Source organism: Pinus tabuliformis, chromosome 5_1 (assembly GCF_031772625.1).
Source record: "Pinus tabuliformis cultivar Carrire ecotype Pingquan chromosome 5_1, CPIR1, whole genome shotgun sequence".
NCBI classification, from domain to species: Eukaryota; Viridiplantae; Streptophyta; class Pinopsida; order Pinales; family Pinaceae; genus Pinus; species Pinus tabuliformis.
In genome coordinates, this window is record NC_142305.1 from 877,377,873 (window position 1) to 877,390,337 (window position 12,465).

Here is a 12,465-nt window from a genome sequence, read left to right on the forward strand (position 1 = left end):
CTCCCATTGCTCAGAGAGTCAAGAGGGAGTTCGAGATGCTCCCTCCTAGCGGAGATGTGGAGGATGAGATCGCTCGTGACCTAGAGGGCTTGACAGAGGGGATTCTAGATTACACGGGATTCAAGGATGTCCCTAGACAGTACCAGCAACACACAGCATGGGTGTCGAATAGGATCCACTGACTCCTTAGACATGTTGTTTGAGCAATGGTGTGCTATAGAGAGCATCACACAGATTAGATCCCTAGGTTTATTTTCTGCATTTTTGAGAGACATGTTGTCACACGATGTAATTTGAACACATATTTTTTGAGCACTATAACGTTCAACACATGATGTATATATATATATATATATACATACCTATGTTTTGATGTATCAACTTATTATGTCTCAATGTTTACTTTTACAAATTCCGCAAATGTCTATCTAAAAAATGATTTTCCAATGCATTTGTTAATGTATTTAGTCTTCTAAGAATATGTTGATATGTAATGAAATCAAAATTCATTTCCAATAAATGAACACATATATACAACCTTAAAATATGAGGGTTTCTGATGTAATAACGCCAGTTGAGCTAGAGAACAACAAGCTATGAATCTAGATTTACGATCAAAGCACGAATATTAAGGGCAATAGCCTTAGTCAATAGCTCAATCACTGCAATATATTCAATGACATTGTTCTTAGTACATCTTAGACAAACACCTTGAAGATCTACCAACTCACCGTGAGGATCATAGATAACCCATGCCGCAGAGGAAAGATTCCGAGCACTGTGATAGGCACCATCAACGAAACCAAAATAAGGTGCAATAGACATCTGCATAAGAAGCAAAAGGACACAATAAGCGAAAAATTTTACACACCAAGCCAAACATATGATCGGCCAAAGAGATGGTGTCAATGGAATGAAACAACCAAGGCTCATCCAGCGTAAAAACGATGATCACGAGACATAAATGGGGCATGGGTTCATTTTTACATAAGCTTGAACCATGGAGAACTCTGCTTGGATTCGGTTTCATGTTGACACAAGATTGAAACGAAAAAACTATGCTTGCTATAAGCTAGCATGCCCCCCAGCATAATGACTCAATTGAGGTACATGCTCCCCAAGCTTCATTTCATTCAACTAGGTGGATGGAATGAAGGTTCACTTTCGAGATCTTGCAAAGACTCGACTGGGATTTTACGAGATCTTAATCAAAGAATCGATTTGAAAAAGGAGGTTGTTTCCTTTTTTTAGTGAGGTTGACAGAGTAAAATAACTATCCTCAAAACCCTTGTTTCATTTTTTAACGAGCTTGACACAAGACAAAAATTATGCTCATGACTCTTGTTTCATTTTTTAACGAGCTTGACATAAGACAAAAACTATGCTCACATCTCTTGTTTCATTTTTTGATGAGGTTGACATAAGACCAAGAACTATCCTCAAACATCTTGATTCATTTTTTAGTGAGGTTGACTCAAGACAAGGAACCATCCTCTTCACATCTGTTCATGGACCATATGAGAACATGGCTCCCCAGAGATCCTCACTAGATGGAAGAACCATGCTCTAGGAGGAATACATGTCATTTGGTACTAAAAATAGATCGTGTTCCTATTGCCCCAGTACATAATGTACTATACCATTTGTGGGATCATCAGAAGATGTGGAGACGGAATGGGTAGCCACTTAATTGACCTGTGGTGGGGAAGGTACTACTTGCAAAAAAGATCTGATAGGAGATTATGGTTGAAAGGAGGCACTTCTAGACCAATGAAAGACAATTGATCAATAGTCACAATTCTTCCTTCATTTGGAAAACGAACCACACGGAAAAGTGAAGAAACAAGAGCTCCCATGACATAAACATAGTCACATCCAAGGAGGATATTGAAATCTAACAGACCTTCGACTACCATCACACCTATATAGATGGGCTTTCCTCCCAAAGTAATAGGAAACTAACGAAGGATACCTAAGGGTTGACTAGTTCCATCGTTGAAAGCCAATAGATTATGGGTGATAGGCACAAGCTATGGGGAGACCAAATCTTGCCAAGTAGTCAAAGACATGATGCTAATAGACGCACCTTCATCTAATATAGTGCCAGGTACAACCATATGATAGGCTTGTACGATGATCTGGAAAGGCACATAAGATGGGAGGCAATAAGAAGTCAAGTGACTCCAATCGAAAGAAACGACATAACTACTTGGTGGGAGGAATATATGATTGCCATCACACTTTGCGGGAATAGAGGAAGGACTCTCTTGAACAACTAGGATGGGAGGGTCATTCTTCGATTCATGAGAATCCGAGGAGACAAGAACAACATGAGCAGTATGATCAACACTCTCTTCTAGAACAGAGTGAACAACTGGTGGCGAAACCAAGTTGACACTCTCTCCTACCAATGGTTGGTCGGGAACAAACACAAGAGAGTCAGGCTCAGGAAGAGCAGGATGAGCAAGAGATGATTCCAAGTCAAACTCTTTACCAACCGAGGAAGGGTTAGAAAAAAGCCTCTGATAACCAATAGGGAGTTGGGGTTGAGAGGCTACAAGGTCTTCCAAAACCTTGGAAGCTTTATCCATAAGAGGACAAAGGTGAAGAATATGTTCTCCTTCACATAACCTATAGGGAAACCTAATCTTCCCTTTCTTCTTACCATCGCTAGCCAAGAGTGTAGCATTGACATGATCTTCGAAGGTCGATGAGGATGGTTGATCCAGATTTTGAGACCATACTTCTAAGACTCTGGGAATCCCAGGACATTCTCGGAGGAGATGGTCACCCTTATACATCTTGCAATAGAATTTGACCTTCCGTGGAGGATTAGAAGGTTTATCGACGGGAGGTGCATTTGGAGTAACAAATTCACGATCGACCCCTTGCTTAGCTGACTTCTTCTTCTTCATCTCCTTCTTCTTCTGAGCCTCCTGATTACTAGATTTGAAACTTTCACCAGGCGAAGTAGAAGAGGGAGGTGAAGAAATAGGGGATGAAGGAGAGGGGTCAACCTTAGAATCATCATGTTGTGATTCGAATGAAGAAGACAATGGGGTAGGAGTTGAGACACTCGGGATCGCTAAGGTAAAAAATAACAAGACAGGTAAACCAATGTTTAACCCAGGAAGGGACAACGTTTCCATATAAGGAGCATCAACATTTCCAAAGGAAGGAAAAGGTCTAAGATTCCCTTACGAGAGGAATCCTTTACTGGTAGACTCTGGAAGTGTTGCCATTGGAATCGGCCCTAAAGAATTACTAAGGAAGATAGCTTTTACCAGGAATATTTCATGGGAAGTTAATTTTATAACACTGAAACAAACCTTTTCCTTTTCATGTTTTAAGAGTCAAGAAAAGGATGAAAGGTGACTCTATCACTTTTGATTGGAAATGAGCTCAAAATGACAAGTGTTCAGATGATCCTTTTACTTTAAGAGAGTCGAAAAGGAATGAAAGTGACTGCTCTAGAACTCTAGGCAAAAGGTTTACTAGGCAAGCATGAATTGCAGAATACCTCCCGGAAAACCAAGAAGTACGAGCAGGAAATCTCTCTGAATGTTATGTTCGATGTATCACATCTGCAAGGAAACCGACTCAGTTTCATATGGAGAACAAGATTGCAACCCAGTGGGGTCTCCCATCATATGCATGATGGTACAGGGAGCACAAGTCTGTACTAGTACTTATCGAATCACAAAAGGAGGAATGACCCAACCTTAGTGAAAATAACAACCACTAGGTTTAAAGTCATCAGAACACATCTCTAACCCAGACTTCTAGATATGAGCATTAAGTTTCAATTCTTCCTTAGGTTAATTCAATAAATTTTGACAGTTGATATTGAATTAGGTTTCAGTCCCAAGGCTCTACCGAATGTATCTTTAAAAACTCCTAAAATGCAACTAAATGAGAAAAGAAACCATTCCTTTTCAATAAACAACTAACTAAAGAAAAGTGAAAAGTTAATTTCGAAGCAAGCAAATCAACATGAAATCAAATGCAAGAATGGTACTTTTCATTATCTCGCAAGAAAACCAATCAACAAGAAATCAAATGCAAGAATGGTACTTTTCATTATATCGCAAGAAAACCAATCAACAAGAAAGAGTTATGCTGCTATCTTTAACTAACTTGCAAGAAATCTAATTAATAATGCTAGTTTTAACTCCTTTCCAATTGAAATCATTCAATAAGTAAGGAGAAACATTCCACTCAAAAGCTAATCAAAGACTCAAAACAAAGAATATGTTTCTTCCTGCAAAACTTTGAAACCGTTCTAACTAACTGGGAAGCAATGTGATCTATACCAAAGTGATAAAAGGAAATGAAACAAACAAGACTTACAAGTTTGATAACCAAACATCACGTACCAATTAGGAAGATGAAAGAATAGTCAATAAGGAAAAGCCTCAAACAAGGTAAGGGGGCGTCCTAAACACAGCTCAAAGGTCCAAATGAACAAGTAACCCAAGAAAAGCTAATGTTTGAAGAAACCCTATGGTAAACAGGTCACTTAGTTCAAAAGGAGAAGTTTCAAGGGAATGAAACCCAGAGCCCAATATTCTAGCAATCAACAATTTGACACACAGTAAATAACATAAGACAAGCTCAAAAGGATAGGACACACTGACCAATCAGCAAACAAAACTTCAAAACTGAAACCTATAGGAATCTTCATGAGAATAAAATTGACAACATGCGCCGACAATGAAACATCGCACCTCCCTAACTAGCCACTTTGCAACATCATTATTGAAGTACACCAGTTAACAACATCGAGCTAATTTCAGAGCTCTTTGTGACTGTGAGGTGATTTAATCGCGCCAAACAATGGAAGGCACAACTAATCAGATAGAGCAGACACGACTATCTTCACAACTGTCATAAAATAAACTGTGACGACCCTAAATCAAAGGAAAACATTCAAAATCCAGCTAATGGAAGCCCATACCTATCACTTATGACAAGGGGGAAGACTCCTAGGAGTAGTCAAACAACCCATAACATGAGGAATTCATCCTAAAAGTAAAGGAGACAATAAACAAGAAAAACAAAATCAAATCAAGAGACAAAAAACAAAGGTCCCCAGTATGGTTACCAACTTGTGATGTAGGCAAGTTCCCTCTGTAGATAGAGGGAATTGCTCTACCCCTAAAGTGGGTCTAGTCACAACAAATACAATACCCAAGCAATTTTCCTTAGAAAGTTAATGTCATGAAGGCCTACCTTCAAATCATAATTCAATGAAGTCCCTATTCTGTTGCTCCAACTCTCATTCTTCTAATCACGTGTACCTGAAAAAAACATATAGAGAAAAACCATGAACATAATAAAATACGACAAAAATGATCTACTTAAAGAGTCAAGGAGCTTCAAGCTATCAATATGCAATTCGACATAAGATATAGGAAATAAGCCATTGATTTGTATTATTATAAAGTGAAGTAAAACTTACAACCAAGCCTTGACATCGTAAGTCTCCTTGAAGGGTCCTGTCAGCATGTCCCCCCAATAATTCACTCATGAACTGTCTCCCAAAAGGACGAATAACACTCTCTCTCACCCAAAAAAGTTTATGCTATAACACTCTTACAATTAAGCCAACTCCACTTAAAACTATCCCAAGCTAGGTTACATAAGAGGCTACTTCCACAGTCTAGCAAAACACTCTACTTTTACTATTGAACTCTTGAACTCTGAAGCTACAAAAACTCTTTGAAGCTATGGAGGAAGTATTTATAGGAGGATGAGCTTCCATAAGAGATGGGAGAAAGAGCTTATCCCTTTGAGAGGTTGCACAGAAGGTGGAACAACCATCCCAAAGGAGAGAGGTGAGCTCATCTGATCCAACAACCAACCCTAGGACCACCCATGAAGCTGTTACACTTTGAAGCTTCGACGAGTAGTTTAAAAAACTTTCAAAAAGTAGATCGTCACAAGTACAACACAAACATAGAGCGGAGACGTCACTAGGGCTAGTTCAATCTTGGTCATATTTGCGAGTGGAACAACTGCTGACTTGCGATGACCCAAAAACATAGGTAAAAAGGGTTCTGCTCTAGGAGTAGTGAACTGAGGTATTCTTCCTGGGATGACAAGGAAGACATTGACACATAATTTCAACATGACACAAGGTAGATGTAAATAACATGGACTAGCAGTGTTCGGGATCAGGGAATGTGGGGTCTGTGACAAACTACGATGTAAAAGGAATTTGAAATTACCACTCTAGGTGGTTGAATTCATTGCACAAGAGTAAAATAGGCTAAAATAATGTATTTGTAGAAAAGAAGAAACCTACCATATTGAAATTATCACTGACTTAAAACTTTAAAAAACATCAAATAAACATCGACGTCAAGTTTGGAAACATCATGTATGGAATTATCAATTAAAATAACTTATCCATTCTTATTTAACTATCAAAACACTTTTAGAAGGTCCTAAAATAGGGATTTGTAAAAATAGCCATAACTGATAAACTTACGCAACAGTGTAAAGTAGACTTTCAAGCTTGAAATGGTTACAGATAATTCTGTACAAAACTTGGTTAATGGGTGCCTGGAATGATTTTTTTTGGTGTAAAACCTTTGAGATATCATCTTTAGCCTTTGCAGACCTCCCAACTGACTGCTCACCATTTCCGCAACACTTGCACAACAAAATTGAAATTCTGAAGTTGTATTAGTAGCTCCTGCTCCAAACTAATTGTAGTGATCAGTAAAACATATCATTCATCCTTATAGCACCCAAAATACTTCCAACCTACCAAAATCCAAATTTACAAATCGAATTAAAACAAAAAAAATCAAAATTATGTCAGCAAGAAACTATGGAAAATAGGTCTCCAAGTGACCCATGTAATTCCCAAACCATGCTACCTGTGCACAAAGTGAGAGAGGTTTTTGTTCTTTGGCCCATGTTAGAAATAAAAGTATTTTAGTTTTCAAAAATTTACTTTCATCTATTAGAAAGGTGTGCCATAACATAATGGTTGAAATAGGAGGAAAATGCAAAAAATTATTTTTTGAAAAATAAACCTCCAAGAGAATTACATATCTCCAAAACCATAACACATGTGAATAAACAAAAGGAGGTTTTTTTTATTTGGTCTATTCTTGGAAAAATGTATTTCATTTTTTCTAAATTATTTTCCATTTGGTCAGAAACCTCTTTTGAAAATGATGACATAAACAGTCAATTTCGGAGCAAATTCGTAGTAGAGTGTAGCAAACCTCCATGGTTGATATGGTTGTAGATGGTTCTATGCAATTATGAGTGTGTATATGTGATTGAGATGACCTATTGATGATGTAGCACCCTCTGAGTGCTTCCCTCCATGCTTGCGAACCTCCAAAATGGTTGTTCTTAGTTTGTGCAACATTTGCGCAACAACCTCCTTTCTTCTGAGTTTTCAAACACTAGATTTCAATTCAAAACTTCTTTGAGCACAAGTAGCAATGATGTGGGAATAAGTGTAGGTTTTTAAAATTTTTGAATTTAATGCCTCCATATGCCTTGTTTCATGTCATGAGGATGAGTGGTTGAGTGGAGTAAGAGTGAGGTGACATAGGGATATCCTTTACTAATGAGACCAATGATGAGAAGTGAAGACCCCTAATCCCCATGAATTGACCCCTTGAACCCTCAATAATTAATTTTCCCTCCATGATTACATATTTGAATTTATGACCATATGACCTTGTCATGAATTTTAGAGTTGAGACTTTCACAAAATTCAACCTTAGATTCAAAGACCTCTTTATGACATGAACCTTTACAATGGGGATGATAGCCTGTGACACAAACAATGCCTTTGATATAGAAATATTTAGACTATGACACCTTATCACTCATAGGCTAAAGTTTACAACTAGATGTCGAGAATGGAATAGTAAGATAAGAAAACACTATGATTCCTAGACATAGGACCCTAACATTGGCTCCAATGGGGATGGAATCCTCATAGTGAGGTGTCAAGAACACTGCAGACTAGTAGCCTAACCATTGGGCAATGGAGTCAAAAAATAAATTGACTCAACTGTTTGACTAATTACAAAGCTGAAAAATTTAAAGGAAATAAGAAATTTGACAACACATCACCAAAGTCTTAGGGCCTTCTCCTCAGGCTTCAAACGTTGATGATAGTTGTCCACACCTATTGAAGATATATATATAGATATATATAGTCATATGAAATGATCCCTCCAATGTAAACAATCAAGCCAATAAATAATTGATTTCTTCCCTCTTTCATTCAGTTCAGACAGAAAGAAAAAACTGGCAGATGACCCAACAACATGAAATTTGAACCCAAATTCAAAATTTCTCCATTTTGAGAAGCTAAATCCACTGACTAATTTCAAGAATACTGCCCATTTCTCATTCTCCGATTTTTTCAACAGAAATGCAAAATAATCCCAAAAATCATGAATATGTCCTTCTTGTTGATGAACACAAGGAAAAATGGAAGCTCAATCTATAACTGTTGGTTGTTATATTTTTTAGTTTCAAAATAACTCTAAAAAATATCAACATATAGTTCATTTTGTCTTTCAAAGGAGTGAAGAGAAAAATGTTCTTGCACATGATCCTTCTACATACCTAAGAAGCTACCAACAAGGACTAGTTCACTCCTAAATTTTCCATGCAAACAATTTCATAAGTATGATTTTCGTAGACATTTTCATGAGAGAAAAATTCAGCAAAGGAATGACATGAAGGAAATTTTGAAACACTATCTTCATCCCTGTTTTGGTCACATGAAAACTGAAATCTTGTTGCAAATCATCATTAAAATAGTGAGATGAAACATGGCTTTCATCATGCAAATCTGATTGGTCTTCAGTCACGGAAGAAAACATTGTTTGTTGGAAATGTTCTTGTGTATCAAGGCTGCTAAACTCTACTAGTTCTTCCTCCTGATCACTTAAAAACTGACAAGACTGCTACAAATTTTCTTCAAACTCAGGAGACAAATCATAACTTTCTGCATCAGGATGTTGATCTATTTCATTTTCAACCCTTGGAGAAACTATTGCTTTATGGAAATCCACCTGAATATCATGGCAACAAACCTCTTCTATTTCCTCTTGATGTTGAAAAGGATTCTCATGAAAAGCTTCTATAATCTCATCATTCATAAATTGATAATCTTCATAAAAACTTTCCAAATGCTGAATAAATTCTTCAAAATATTGGAAATAATACTGAGAGGGGTGTTATAGACATTTTTGTGCCTTACAACTTTGAGCATGAAAATTCCATAATCCAAGGGATCCAAAGTCCCTAAAAGTGTTTTTCCTGCCCCTAAAGGAACAAGGTCAACCAATGACAGCTTCTCCCAGAAGTTCTCCACCAGAAACTGCCCAAAACTAGTCAAATCAGGATCAATTCAGAAGCTCCACTAGCTGTCTGCGTTGCAAAGCACCCAAATACACTGGCTAGGTGCATTGCAACGCACTTGAATGCACTACCCAGGTGCGTTGAGCGGGAAATGAGAAGTGGCAGAGTCATTCAACGAGGTGGAGAGACAATGGAAGCTTCCAGAATCTTCTCCAATGACACTTGCCTCACTGAATTCGACCAGTGATGAGTAAGAGGCTCTCAGTCTCCAAGTGGAAGCAAGAACTGATAGAGAGAAGCCACAAGTCAAAACATAAGCTGACTCATCCTCTCTGCTTACATCTATATATGGATCCCTCATCCCAGAGATCCAAAGGCTGGAATTTTGTACTTTGCAGAGAATTGTTGTTGGTTTGAGATTGAGATTAGTACATTGGGTGATTTATGCTTTGTTGGAGGTGAGGAAAGGATTCCTTTGCTGGGAGGTAGATGCTAGATCGGGACTCACTTGGTTGTATCTCCTCTTGGACTTTCTTATCATATCAATAAAACTATTTGAGTTTCTTCTACATGCTTGTATATCAATGATGTTTTGTTATATTTGCATGTTTAGCTTAATCTGATCATGAGCTTTTTATGAATGTAAATGTATATCTTCGTGTAGTTTCTCTCTTCTGTGATCTTGCAGGAATTTAGTGAAGCTGGGCCAGTAAGGGAGCAGACAGCGGGAAGCGAACAAAGGGAAGAGCGATTGGATCAACAAACTAGCGAAAGACACAGGTTAGTTACATCCTTCCTCTTCATTGACATTTCATAAAGAAGAATACTCAAGCAGTTTTACTTGTTTGTTGCTAAGGCACTGTCACACCTTAGAGTGGGATAGGGGCTTTCTGAATAGATACTTTTCCCAACAACAGAATGGCGACTCCACTGGGGATCGTATCTAGTTAGTTTATTTGTGTTTCTATTGTTTTTGTTCTCATAAACTTAGGAGTGGCGAATCGAACTGCATTTGCCATTTACAAATGCAAAGTAGAGATCTGCTACTCTAGTCCATTCACTGGGCCTGTTTATGATCTGAACAGCTGATCCACAAATTCTCTAACTGCCCTTTTTGATAGCTCTTAGTCCTCCTTTAAATCATCCCTCTAATTGTACCTTACTGATAGCTTTTATCCGGCCAAAAACCATAGATTAAACTGCAAACCGTGACCGAGAACCCAGAGAAAATTCTCATTTCTTCTTCAGCGCAGGCTCTGTGAAGAGGTTCTGCATTTCAACGTAGGTCCCGAGAGGGCTACCTGCGCTGCAATTCAGTTTCTCTATGCAACAGGTGCGCTGATCAGCCTTTGCCCTGTGCAGCTGTGGTTCTTTGCTTCATTTTGTTCAGTTTTATCTTTGATTTTTGTAGCCTGTTATCAGTGTGTGTACCTATCTGAAAACCTCTTTTCTTTGCCTTAATTCTACCTCAGTTGTATAAAAGAAGCTGTATTTGTTTTTGTGTATTTGTTACATCATTTGCAGTTTCCCATTACAAAAGTAAACTAGTCATACTGTCGCCCTTAGATCTAGACCTGTCGTAAGTGTCATTTTGATCTTAGGAGTAAATTTGTTTGCTGTGGACAGTTGATTGTGCTTTTAATTTTGTCTTCTGGTTTGAATTTGTGAATTTCTAGTGTCGAAACAAGTGTTTACTTCAAAATCATAAAGTGTCGTAATCGTCTTTTTGATTTCAAAAAGAAACTTGTTTGTGTTTTCACTTGAAATCGAATTCAAATTTGTAAAACAACTTTCTTTTTAGGCATCAATATTAAGAAAGTGAAAACAAATACATGCATTTGTGCATTTGCATATTGATAGTTTGTATGGTTTGATTTAGGAAAACTGCATTTACAGTGTGCTCTTTGCTCTTTGAGAAAAGATTGTGTCTTTCTTTTCCCCTTGTAGCTAGGATTTTCATTGTTGAAAAGAGATAAATGCTTGCTTATCATCTTTAGATTGCATTTAGGAATTTCATCTACATCTCGTGGTGATCCAAAAAGGCAAACTTCTAAGAAAGATCAACCTAAAATAAATTGAATGAAATTAACAACGCTTTGTAACTTAACGCACAACATAGAGGTCTAGGCTAGAGACATGTTCCAGCGTCGTAAAACCTGGTGACTATCGGCCTCACTGATGGTTGGGTGATTCCTCCTAAGAGACGATAAGTGCTAGTACGGATTGTGCTCCCACGTACCGTCGAGTATATATTGGGAGACCCCTATAGGCATAAAACCTTTATCCATAGGAAGCCGTGTCAGCCGCCCTACTGATCGCAATGCACTGAACACAGCATTCGGGAAGATTGACCGCATGTACCCTAAAAAGTATTCTATGATTTTGCGATTGGTTTGGTACACCCTCTACCTAGAACTCCAGAGCAGTCCCTTTCATTCCTTTTCAGACTCCTTAACGGAAAAGGTCCATCTTAGCACTTGTCGCTTCAGGCTCATTAAAAATCGAAGGAGACTAGAGTCATATTTTGTTTTTTCTCGACTCTTAAAAACTAAAAAAACAAGTTGTGTCTGAAGCGTCTAAAGTTCATTTAATTCGGAAACATATTTTCCCTTTTGTATTTTAGTTGATCGAGTAATCCGCAATCGTGGAAGAAAGCCAATTGAAACCCCGTCGTTTGCAGAGGCTTACGAGTCAACCGTCTTTGTCTCTGGAATCAAAAACAGTACGGGCAAAGCGAACTTGTTTAACCGGTTCGAAATCTCCTATTAAAGTTAGAACAAGTGTTCCAACAACATCCAAGATTCCGTTTACTCCAAACATTTCTGGAAACCCTGCCTCTATAGAAGAAGTTCAACAGCCATAGAGGGACAGTGATATTGATCCTAGTCTGAGAGCAAACACTTGTGTTACTGAACCAGTTCCATCTGCAACCAGTTCGGAGAGTCTTGCTCCTCAAACATCTGTCGCTGTCGATTCAACCCCTTCTTCGGCACCAGAAATATTTTACGGACCTGACGGTCTTCCCCTTCCACCTGGTTTGATTGCGATAGAGGAAATTGTAGAAGATCCGCAAGCAAGTACTCCAACGCAATTTGGAGTCGGGGTCACTCTATT

At 38.1% G+C, this 12,465-nt stretch overlaps 1 pseudogene; it reads right to left on the reverse strand.

Annotated features, from left to right (window-relative positions):
- Positions 1 to 594: 594 nt before the first annotated feature.
- Positions 595 to 12,465, reverse strand: part of LOC149167618 (E3 ubiquitin ligase PQT3-like) — a 71,251-nt pseudogene continuing 59,380 nt past the window's right edge.